General features: G+C 37.6%; 1 protein-coding gene across 5 annotated transcripts in view; it reads left to right on the forward strand.

Moving 5' to 3' along the window:
• LOC124171009 (lysine-specific demethylase 5A) overlaps positions 1 to 6,700 on the forward strand; it is a 131,377-nt gene extending 124,677 nt beyond the window's left edge. For 3 of the 5 annotated variants that reach the window (XM_046550134.1, XM_046550135.1, XM_046550138.1), the window contains exon 35: positions 6,353 to 6,700. The gene's annotated coding sequence lies outside the window, so the exon portion shown is untranslated. The remainder of the gene's footprint in view (positions 1 to 6,352) is intronic. The other 2 variants (XM_046550136.1, XM_046550137.1) reach the window with 1 other exon arrangement.
• The last annotated feature ends 6,559 nt before the right edge of the window (positions 6,701 to 13,259 follow it).

Below are 13,259 nucleotides of genomic sequence, written 5' to 3' on the forward strand. Positions count from 1 at the left end.
TCTCGGTACGTAGTGAAGATAATCTTGTCGCATTTCAAATCGGACCCAAAAATACGATTTAAGCCACAAGGAAAATAGAATAATTTTTAAACTAATTCGAGTGAATATTTGGGAGTTCCGTTTCTATTAACTGACTTGCGATTATTTCTTAAACCACTTATGCATTTTTATTGCATATATTAAAGAATTTTCGTTTTCTCGACCAAACGTATCAGACTGAACCTGGCCATGGTATGTTGGCGCGTAGAAGACAGTTCCAAAACAAATGATGAGTATATAAATCGCATGGATTTGTTCACAAAGAATTACAAACGTATGGAAAGCCGTTATACATGAATCTTCTCAGTACACAACAGTTACAATACGAATGATGACGCCCGGAAATCCTGTCATCTCATTCAAAGGGAGTTCCAAATGAATTTTCTCCGTACACAGCAGTTACAATATGAATGATGACGTCTGGAAATCCTGCCGAATCGTTCAAAAGTAGTTCCAAATGACTAAAAAGCAGTTCCAAACGAACACACTCTGTACAAAGGAGTTCCATAGGGGATCACAAATGAGTTACAAACGTCTTCATATTTCTAATTTTTGGTACAAATGAGTGGAAATGAGTTTCACAGCAGTTCCAATGCAGATTTTGGTGTTCCAAAGCAGTTTCAAAAGGGTTCCAAAGCAGTTGCAAAGCAAAAATTTTTCCCTGAGAAGGCACTGATAACAGATTTTCCAGTAAATAGAAAAAAAAAACTTCTGCAAGTGACTTGCTGTTGAAGATGCAAAGCATAGTATACATACTTTTTCCTCATTGTTGAAAGAAAGAAAATAACTGCTGGGAGAATCGAACATGTGACCCCCAGATCAGCAAATACACATGCTTACCATTACACCTCAGCATCTGTTAAGGATATGAGGCATAGGTACCAGTTTAAAATCTAATTACAGCAAACTCCCGATTATCCTGGTGCGGCTTATCTGTATACAAATTATCCATGCATGAGTCCATACTCCTTGGACGTTTTCCATGGTGTTTGTAAAAAAAAAATAAAATGGGATGCAAAAGCAGCAGGATATTTGCTTTTTAATGCATGGCTATGCCGTGCCCATTATTTTCGTTAGAATTCCTGTCAAAAAATGGAATTATTTTATTCACTTGCTGGCAAGGATTGTTCCAAGTTTACTAGGATGTCTGATCTATTATTGCAGACGACGATCTCTAAAAAAACTCTAGCTAATCTACCTGTTTCTTAGGATGTTAGTTCCCTGTTTGCTGTCCGAGTAACAACAGTCAGGTGTTGGTTTTTAGAATGTAAATTATACCACCTTGTTTGTTTCATGCCTATGAGATGGTTATTTGGCTCTTCCCTCCCTACGGGCATACCTTTTCCTTACCTGTTTGCTGTTGCTAATTTGGTACCTGATGGTTCTTTCCTGTTTTTATTCTGTTGCCTCTTAGCTAGCTGTGAGTGTATATCCTAAGTACAGCCTGTTCTCAAGGCATGACCCAGATAGCACAAAGTAAGAGAGTTATCTGTTTCTTATGGTTTCTTATGGAAAAATTGATAACATGCTTATCATAAGCTGAGGGGCTTATTTTAGGCAAGGGTAATATTTTAGGGAAGAATAGGTAAGGAATGCCATCAAATATCCTCAGGCAACATAAGTCACTTCTGTTGGAGCGCCAAAGGCGGTTGAACAGTGTACTAAACATGATACGTGGCTCATCCCGACATGAATTAATAGCCTACCGTAGAAATTCAGCGAGTCTTTTTAAGAGCTTAACAACTGATAGCAAATTTTCCTGTAAATAGAAAAAAATTAATAACTGTAAGCGACTGGCTAGTGAAGATATAAAGCATAATACAAGTGCTTTATCATTGTGGCGAAAAGAAAAAAATAATAACCAGGGAGAACCGAACGTATGACCTATGCATCTGTAGCTCTGTACGCTTACTACTACACCACGGCAACTAATAACTGTGAGAGGCGCAGTTACCATAGGTGGATCCAGGGGGGGCACAGGGGCACGTTATAAGGGCTACTGTCTCACTTAGGGAATATGTATTTGATCCTGAAAAAGTCATTTTTTGGCCCACCTTAGACTAGCCCTGATACTGGATACTCTGGACAACTCAAGACTTCAAAGTATGGAGATCGCAATGTATCCAAGGCATCTGGCAACAGGTTAAACTGCAGCCAATAAGAGTGCTGGACTTTGAGTTCTGTAGTTTAAAATGGTGCGCTTTCAACCAAAACATTATCAGTACCGTATTTATCTGAATATAGTCCCCCCCTTTTTTCCAAAAATGCCAAATTATGCTAATGGGTAAAAGTAAAGGGGGGACTATATTCCAGACATTTTGCAAAATAAATATTTGTTCCTTTCTCAAAGATATAAATTAAGAATTGAATTATTTGTATTGTGAGCAGCATTTACAATTTTTAAACGCTTTTTATAAATTTTTGCCAAAATTGAAGCCCCAAAATTTGGGGTGGGGGACTGTATTCGGAGAAATATGGTAATTTTGGTTCCTACTGCCATCAACGATCCAATGTTAAAAGTTTGTGGCAAAATTTACTCCACCCTACATATCATTACGTGATTCCATTGAGTGAAGCATGTAAATGTGTTATGTGCACTGTTAACAGGTTGAGTGCTTCGCTGATGGACGGTTCCAGGTTAAATTGTGGGTGAAACCTTCGTACGTTGGAATAAAATTGTGAGCTGCCACTTACTCCCCTACACTGATTGTGTTGATGTTCACATGCCTGTAGTGTAGTCCGAAGTGTACTTTATTTCTACACTACATGCTATATTGCATATATTTAAGTCGGGTAAGGTAACATTTTAGTTTTGTCAATAATATTACTTTTATAAAAAAGAAAAGCAGAGTTCTTCAACCTTTTCCCTACTAAAGATAAAAATATGCATCTGGACATTTCTTGACCCGGAAGACAAAAGCCGCAAATTTTCGTCAGAGATTTTCCTATGCAGGTGAATGAATGCTGAATATATACATTTCCAAGCTATCCCCCTTTTGTCTTTGTTTCGGTTCCCAACACTGTGGGGCTTAGGCCGTACCCTCGAAATCCGGGAGCAGGTACCCGGACCTCTTGTCTTATATTACCCCTCTTAGTGGTAAGGGACCGCGGGTATACAATTGTTTATCCAGTCATTTTGCAAAATAAATATTAGTTCCTTTCTCAAAGATATAAATTAAGAATTGAATTATTTGTCTTCTGAGCAGCATTTACAATTTTTAAACAAAATTTTATGATAAATATTAAGTTATATCTCGATTTCAGTGTAAACATCAATATAGTAACTGCTACTGCAATTAATGCGTTAATATTGATGGTAGAGCTTTGTTCAAAATTTGACAATTCTCAGAATATAGCGAGGAATTCAATTCGAAGTCTGCAATTTAAGTGCAAGCAACAATTATCCATATAGCTAATTCATATAAACGAAGCATGATTGACCACAAGCCAATGCCACTGGTAGCATTATAAACCCCAAAAGGAGTGAGCCCAACTACCCTTTGAGTCCGAGATAATGCGGAGTCCCCATTAGGAAGGGTCGAAAAAGGTTGTTGCTGAGAGTGTGTGATATTCTGTGAGACCCTTCTTAACGAATGCCCTGCGAAAATGCTCCATACGGAGGGTGTGGAAGAGTCTCTTGAGGCTCAGTACAGCAGTCATGCTAAGGCGAGAACTCCACCATCTCAAAAGGGTTAATTAGGTAAACAAAACCAATAAAATTGCTCAGTTTTAGAGAGTGTATCGTCATTCTGTTGAGCAGTATGGAAAATTTAAGTAGAAAATAATATATGAGGGAACAGACTCAAAAGAAAGAGCGATGATCCAATTGAAACATGTGGTAGAATGGCAGCTCATTGACATGAAGGAGGCGTATTGCCCCATGATAGAGGTTTCCTTTAATAAAGTTCAACTCAGCTAACTAGACCAGTCTTCCAACCTGTATTGACAGCAGTACCATCACATCTGAAGACAATTAAATTTTCAAGAGAAATACCTCGCTCAGACAGGGGAGAAATCTTGTCTATCACCAATGTGCCATTCATTCTTCCATCTAAATATAGACGTAACCGAGGAAGTGAGTCTGATTTACTAAACTATTTAGCCCTAACATTTATTTAATATAACGTAAGTTTATTGTTAAAACTATACTGTTACAGTACGTAAAAACGTAAATATTTAAGCTTTTCAAATATAGAGCTAGTCAAAAAGTTCAATCACGTTTTAATTGTTATCACCCATCATACCATAGGCCTGCCTTTTTTCTGGTACTCTTTTACTAGAGCATTGGGGTCATTGCCCAACCCAAAGTTGTTTATTTATTCACACCATAATAAAACACAGTGTTCTTATGCTCAAAAATAAGTGTAATATAGTACCCATTACATTGAAAAAGTGTATTTAAGGCATGAAAAATAACTCCTAAAAATGTGAAATGTTCAATATTTTGGCAAATTTTAGGCCCTATGTGCGACTGAAAGATATCAACTGACCTATACCAAATTAAAACACATTGTTTTAAGGCTCTGTTTGAAGACATTACAAACCAATGCATTGCAAAAAAATATAATCCAAAAATTAAAAATAATCACAAAAATGAAGATTTTTTTCACTATTTGTCAATCTTTAGGGACCATGTACAACTGGAGATGTCAACCGATTTTGATTTTTTTTTCTTTTGCTTTCTCTATACAATTCGCAAATCTTCTATGAAATTAAAACTTCAAAATAAAAGAAATAAATTTTTTTGGCTCACCCTAATTTGCAGCCTGCATGCTACTTTGAAATGCCTGGGGTGCAGCACTCACTCTTGGTGTCATATCCCGGGAACCAATGGGCAGAAATGAAAGATATTTGAGGTGATATGCTACAGATGTCTAACAAGTTGTTGTAAAAAATAGAAAAATGATAGAATAATCCGAGAGTGACATCATCTTCAGTTATGTCCGGAAAAGACCCAAATTTCAAAAATTTAAGTGCGACGCGGCATGTTTTCCCTGTGTCCGATGGCAAAAATAATTTTCAATAAGTATTTATTTTCTCACCAAATAGAACAAATCTGGGGGGTGTCCCAAAATGAATTCAAAAACTTAAAAAATAAGGACCACCCTCTCTGTTCACTGATTTCTGTTCGTACCCAGTTGTGAGAAAAGGATGTTCAACCAGCCTCTGCCTGTTGAGTGCCTGTTCACTATTGTCTGTTTGTTCCCTGTCTGGTGAAACATACAACCAACTGTCCCTGGCCTGTAATAGGCAAAGTAAAGTATTTAAAATGCATAAGCCATGACAGCTGTTTTAATTTGCGTGCTCACTTCAATAGCTTCATTCGTGGTTGGTGATAATCGTGATAATGAACCCAAGCTGATGTAATTTCTGTTTTAGCAGATAATATATCCTTTAAATTCAACTAAACATCCTCATATTGAATTTAATATTTTGAAATTCGATTGAATATTTGTATTCAATATATGTAATACTTGAAAATTCCAATTGAATCACCCAGGCTGTTCACTGTGTAACCTGTTTACTGTTGATTGTTTGTTCCTTGTTTTAAGAAGTGCACAACTAACCTGTCCTTGCCTATTGGAAGCCTGTTCACTGTTTTCTGTTGGTACCCTGGTGTGTGAAACAGATGATCAACTGGTCACTGCCTGTTGATAGCCTCTTCACTGTTGTCTGTTTGCTCCCTGTCCGGTGAAACATACCACCAACTGGCCCCTGCTTGTTAAGAGTCTGTTTACTTATGTCCCCAAAATGCTAATTGCGTGCCGGTTAAGGAACAAGCTGCAAGTAGAGTACTAACTGTTGAATGCTGTTTCCAATTGTGTGTTGCTGAGATTGTTTGTAGGCTATTCATATTCTATTCACTAAATCTCCAACAGACACACAACAGGTTACCAACTGACAGCGAAAAAGCATTAATGTTCCTGAAATAGACAGGGAAAAGAGTGATTACTATTGATGGCTCACCACAGAAGTATCTTCTTTGTTCAATTCCTGCAGGGGCTATTTTTGAAGGGAAAAATTTTTCTGCCAGCCCTATTTGCACTTACTACTCCTGGTGCAGTTCTGGTTGCAGAATTTCATCATTCCATCATGCTTTATCAATAAAGTTGCACAGATCAAATAAGCAAATGCAAATCATCACGGAAGCCTTTGCAAGGCTATTAGGTAGTTGTGGATCTATGAATATGGAAAGTTAATGACCACTATCCAGATAGTACTTCCATTTTCAATTTTCTCCATTTAGTACATAGTGCATATGCAGAAAGGTTGAGTTACTCTATATTAATTTTTTTGCCTTTCCTTTTTCCAGCAGGAATCTAGTCACTGAATCAAGTTGGAATTCAGTTTGAATCGAAGTTGCCAAGTCCAGCTAGATGCATCCAGATAGAATCAAGGCTGGAATGCAGCTCGCATACTATTTGGGCTGTGAATTTTATACTCATTCACTTCTACAGTGTAGCTGTGATATTTTTTAAAGAATTTTTTTTATTATGTATTCAATCATTTTGCTATTTCAAATGGCACTTCTAGTAGTATTAATCTGATTTTAACATGTTAGTTTTGTGAACAATTTATTTGCCTGTGTTCGATTCGTTTGCATTATTTTCATATGTTGTATAAAACATAAAAAGGACTCTATAAATGTGCTTAAAATGTTTCAGTGTTTTTCTTTGATACCATTGAATCAAATTGAAGTTGAATCTCACGATTGGCTTGCAGTTAGCTGGAGAGAAGGACGGATCATTGATTAAAATAACAAATACTGTATTTGTCTGATTATAGGTAGTCCCCCTTTTTTTCCAAAAATGCCAATGGTAAAAGTAAAGAGGGGACTATATTCAGATGCATTTTTATAATTTTTCCAGAAACTGAAGCCTCGAAATTAAGGGGGGGGACTATATTCGGAGAAATACGGTAGTAAAGGACCCAGGGCTGATCCTTGGGGAACACCTCATTTTATTTCAAAAGAAGTTGACCTTACTGGGATTGTACCAATTGTAGATTGATGAATAAATTGAACTACATATTTACTTTCTGCCAGTGAGGTAAGACACATCCGAAGAGATCATTGATTTGTCCCATTTGTCTTTCCAGCGGAAAACACATATTCCCTCCTCACTCCAACGAGAACAAACATCTCCTTTTGGCTATTTGTGACCAAATATCTCTTTTGGATTGTCCTTCCCATTTGGTCTCAATGTACCTGTACAATAAATTTTTTGATAAAGAAGGTCCCTTGTCAATGCAACGTTGTTGTAATAATTGTTCATGAACGCACTTTGGCCACGATTTTCAAAATTTTCCAACAATTTTTTTACGACTTTATCCCCATGCCCCTGTCTGCCCAATTCGTTGTCCCTGGAGCCTGTATAAACTAGCAATCGATGAACTAAGCCAGACGGCTCACAAAGCGTGTACATCTTCACACCATACTTGTGCTTTTCTCCCTGCATGTATTGCAGTAATAATAATAATAATTTTATTCCATCCTGGAGACATTACATGAGTGCATAGGACAGGTCAAGATGAGAACAAAAAATCACACACAAAGGCACAGCAGTTCAACATTACGAAAAGTACTCATCCACAGTATAAAAACACTTTGTCATAAGAAACTTCCTCAGCTGGTATTTGAAAGCCGACAATTTTTCAATGTTTTTTAAATGCCTAGGAAGGGCATTGTACATTACATACATGGGCACAGTAACAGATACTGAAAAAACTCAAAAGGGGTGCAAAAGATAACTTGAGTTACCTTTACTTTTATCGTAATAAAAATTATCACGTCACATGCAAAGTGTAAGAAGTTTTAATTAAAGTGATAATGTAAAAATACAAGAAAATGCCATCTCATGATGTAAAAAAGTTAAAATTGTGGTTCTGCAATGATTGGCAATATGGGAAGCTCCACAAGGGGGGGGGGGACGTACCCCCTCTGCCCCCCATCTGTATCCGCCACTGATGTATTGCCGAAATATTAGACAGCCTCTCCACAGTACCATCAACTCATCTATACTAAGTCCCGTCCCGGCAAGGCAGCAGTTTCCATCGTCTCTATGAAACTGTCTAAAGGAGGTCTTATTTTATAAAGGTGATCACAAGGCGCCGCAGCTGTATGTCACTGAAAAGCATCTCTCTCTTTGCAAGCCGGTGCACCGGTTCGTTTTCATTGGGATTTCTTGCAAAATGTAATGCTTGTAAAATCCCGAGAAAATGATCACTTGCCATAGATTCCCGAAATATTGGTATACTGAAAAACTTACTGGCTATCACAATTTAACCACAATCAAGATTGTTAAAACCATGGTTTTTCTGAACAGAAGAAAAAATTCTTCAAGAAGACGTCAATTCTAAAAAAAAAGATTTATTATTAGAAGAAGACTTATTCACCAAAACTCTCGTAAAAAACACAACAAAATTCAAAAATCCGTAGAAAAAGGAAAATTTGGTGTAATAATAAATGGAGCACACTAGGCAGAAGCTAGGAACCAACTGAAGAGCGGCGTAGTGGCGGCAAACCGAAGGGGCTGAGCTTGGTACTGTTATAAAGCACGAGAAAGGACCCAAGGCCGTGTCATTCATGAAAGACATCTGCGTGTGTAGCAAGGCGTGGATTTTCTGGAGCCATGTTGAGTTTGTTTTACCAGCTGGTTATGTTCAAGAAAATCTATGAGCCTACGATATACTAGGGTCTCAAGAAGTGAACGAATGACGAATATATACGTTTCCTAGCTCTCCCCCTTTTATAAAGGTCGCGTGTGTGCTACGTCTTTGTTTCGGGACCCAACACTGTGGGGTTTAGGCTTTACCCTCGGAATCCGGGGACAGATACCCTGGCCCCTCGTCTTTTATTACCCCTCTTCATGGTAAGGGACCGTGGTATTTAACCAAATTGTTGACAGAGTATTTATCTAAACTGCTCAGAAGAGCCCTCAGTACAAGGCATTTTTACAGTTGTAATAAAGATTATAAAAGTAAATGAATCCTGTAATATTTGATTCTTTCAAATTCAGAAAAACCAATTGTTCTACATGCTCAGGCAGACAGTTTTGATGTTTCCGTGTTACAGTATTACTGCCAGCAGAAAATTTTCTTTTCCAACACACTTACGTGGCTGGACAAGTACTTCTTACCAAAGTTGGAAGATTTGGGAAACCTGGGAATTTTCATTAAATGTTATACCAACAATTTTTAATCATCTTGAATCTTCATGGGATTTAGGAGGACGATGGGAAGGAACCATAGAACTTAAGTTTTACTTATTTGGTCAAACATTTTTTCTTTATTTTTTACTTATTTTAATCAACCATAGCAACTCTTGTTTTGTAATTTCAAGAAGGAAATCAAATGCAATAAAGGAATAATGAAAAATTAACATCGGAAGTATGTAGTACATACTCAAAAAGGCTTAAGATGACACCCACGTGTGACGTCAAACACTGGGAAAAACGGGCATTCGCCGGTAAAACCTAAAAGTTGCATTTTTCGTATAAAAATTGTAGCAATTTTTTACGTAATATCTCAGCATGTGAGAAAGAAAGTATGGTAGGGTACAAAAGTATTGCATAAGAAAGTATGAGTGCTACAATGGTCCACCCTGATTACGCTGCCGGGTAGGCTGCAGAAAAGGTATTCGGCACCCTCATCGAATACCGTAGTGGTTGACTGCTATGTATAAAATAAGTTGACTATATGATATGATATGAAATAACCATTATATGGGTTTCCCGATGGTGCCTCCAGTTGGCAGATTTCTGAACTTACTGGCATCGATAGCTCCATAACCGAAACTACTCAACTCGACTCGACATTCATAACACTACTCGAAACACTCAAGTACCAACTACTTGACTCGACTCGAATTTTCGAGTACTCGCACATCACCACTTGGTTGTAGTGAGATAGCGACTGGTCTCAGTGATTTACACCTCCAATAAACTTATTATACTCAACTACAACTTCCAGTTTAGTCTGCCGGACCTTTCAGTGGGTACAAAGCCAACACCCAAACTTGAAGGAGATAAGGGACACATCTCTCTTTTCTCTCTAGCAGAAGACACAAATCCCCTCCTCACTCCAACAAGCAACAATCTGGTCTTCCACCAGCTGGTGCCCAAAAACCTTTTGGGTTTTCTTTTCCCTGTGAGGTATGTACTGCATATCAACAGATCCCTAGCAAAGGGAATATTATTACAATAACTGATCAATAATAGCCCTTATTTTTAAAGTCTTCTTAAAGTTTATGGACCACTTTGTCACCCTGTCCATGTCCACCATATCAATTCACACCACATCACCCCAGAGCCCTCATAAACAATTATGCAATGTATTAACCCTGTTAGCTCACAGAGCATGCAGATTTTTATTCCATGCTTATGTCCTTTCCCCTGCATGTACTGCTGAAAATTTAATCCCCCTGGCCAAAGTAGCATTGATTTGTCACAGCATAACTCTCTTCTGGGGGAAATACAAGTAGCCATTGACTTTTCAAAGCAATTTAACCCTTTCGAGATGGCGGAGTTTTCGTCTTAGCATGACTGCTGTAATGAGCCCAAAGAGACTCTTCTTTCTCGTGGTACAGAGCATTTTTGGAGGACATTCATTAAGAAGGTTCTCACAGATAACAACACACTTTCAGCTCCAACCTTTTTCGACCTCTCTCAGCGGGGACTCCGCATTATCTCGCCCTCTGAGAGTAGTTGTGCCCCCCATTTCCGGGTTTACGACCTTACCTGCAGCATTGGTTCGCGGTCAACTTATGGATTGCTTATATGTATTTGGCACATGGAAAATTGTTGCTTGCATGTAAATTGCAGTCTTTGAATTAAATTCCTCATTTTTTTCTGAGCATTGTCAAATTTTAAACGAAGATCTAAGGTCAATATTAACGCATTTCATGCAGCAATAATTTCCATGTTGATGTTTATACAGAACGCGAGACACAAGTAAATATTTATCGTAGAATCTCGTTTAAAAATTGTAAACACAGAAGACAAAGAATTCAATTCTTAGTTTATATTTCTTGAGAAAAGAACAAATATTTATTTACAAAACTGACTGGATAAACAATTGCATGACCGTGGTCCCTTACCTCTAAGAGGAGTAATAAAAGACGAGGGGTCTGGGTACCTGCTCCCGCATTCCAAGGGTAAAGCCTAAACCCCACAGTGTTGGGTCCCGAAACAAAGACGTCGCACACCCGCGACCTTCATAAAAGGGGGAGAGCTAGGAAATGAATATATTCGTCATTCGTTCACTTGTGTAAGAAAATCACCAACGAAAATATACGGCTTTTGTCTTCTGAGTCAAGAAACGTCCACACTTATATTTACGTCTTTAGTAGGGAAAAGGTTAAAAGTGGTCTGACCCTACATAGTCAATCAGATTCATTTTTGGCTGCTTTTTTTGTAGATGCAAGATAGCCCCTTTTCTAATTTCATTGAAATATCCACATGGCCGGATTTACCCAAAGTTACGCTATAGGCACCTCTCCATATAGCGCCCCTCCTCACTTGAGCCACCCTCCCTCCCCGATTTTTATGATAAGGCATAGCCACTCCCATGAGGTAAGGTTCGGAAAAAAGGAATAAACAGATATATGGCTGACAGCATAAGTTTATGCTTGAATTTTTACGCTGAGAAAATATTGACAATTTAATTTAAAAAACAGCTTGGAGTAAAACTATAGGCAACAATTTTAACTTTTATGGAACTGTAACGCTTTATGAATAGCCTTTCCAAAAATAATGTCTAGCCTTAATTCATACAACAAAAAAGAAGAGTAACTTCAAACATAAAAACATTACGTACTACTGTAACTGAATGAACTGCGGTAGCATGAAATATAGTGTAAATTAACTAATTCTAAAATGCATGAAGAGCAGTGGTACGAACTACATTTTCAATTGAACAAAGCCTCTAAAATACAAATACGGCCAACTGCATATCTTCCTGCAATATCTTCTAGAGATATTAAAGTGCAGATTAAAAACATGAATGAAGACATAATGGGGCTTTACTCAAGCACAACGAGAACTGCTTCAAAAGTTTCCTTCTTGTCTTCTTTTTGGCAAATTCATTAACCCTTAGCCACCTAGCATGGGTCTCACAGACCTTGACGATTAAATAATCGTAAATATTTCAGTTCCCTGATTTTGTATTGACTTTCTCATGCTTGTAATTTTTCCTCTTGCCCCTGAGTGTCGTGCAACCACTCGCAGGGGTAGGACATGCCTGCATTTGTCACAGGTTAGTAAAAAACTACTCTGTACCTTGGGTCTGAGAGATCCATGCTAGGTGGTTATGTGATTTTTCTTAAATTACTTATTTTTCATTGTTTTTGTGAAAATGGCTCTAAATGATGATTCTATTGCAAATTGGTTGGAGTACAATCTTTCAGACAAAAACCATCCGCATGATGAATTTAGCTATATTGAGTCTGATATTGGGCTAGATCATGTTTTGGAAGAGAGTTGTGCGGCCGATTCTGAATGCCAAGAGAGAACTTAAGTGAGCAATAAACAGAATTTAGAACCCCACAATATTTTTTCCTCAAATTCAAGTCAAGACAAAGAATTTTCATCAGAAGATAAAATAACCTTCATCTCGCATTCAATGGAGACAGAGGAGGAAGGATTATTTCAGTAAGATTTGCTTTCATAGGCTATCCGTCTCACAGTATTCGCGGCTTATTGTAAGAACTTTACAACATAATATAGAAGGATAAAAGATTGAAAGCAGGTTTAAGTTTTTGAAGAAACAGGGCTGATCAGTTGACGAGACAGCACATGGAACTTCGTGAAAGCAATGTGAAATTGCAACGTGATATACGGATTGATATACTAAGCATCCTCCATAGAGACTCCACACCTCTAACAGGAGGTTCAAGAAGCAGTAATGGAGAAGAAAAGTTGGTGGTCCTCAAAAATTGTCCAAGTTGCACGTACAGTAAGAACTGCAAAATATAATACATGTGTTTTGAATTCAGAGCACCAATATGCCTCGAATGTTCAAACAAGCTGTGCTATCATTGCCATGAAAAACTCACAACAGATAAGTTGAGAGTTTGTAATTTTGTTGATTTTTTTATTTTAATTAAAATTAAAAATTTTTTCTAAGTTCATTGTTCATTGAAAATTTTAGAAATGTTACAAGGAAATTTCTATACTGCGAGATAATTTTTTTAAATCTCATTTTTCAAAGATGTGCGTATGCAA

This window comes from Ischnura elegans, chromosome X, assembly GCF_921293095.1.
Source record: "Ischnura elegans chromosome X, ioIscEleg1.1, whole genome shotgun sequence".
NCBI lineage: Eukaryota > Metazoa > Arthropoda > Insecta > Odonata > Coenagrionidae > Ischnura > Ischnura elegans.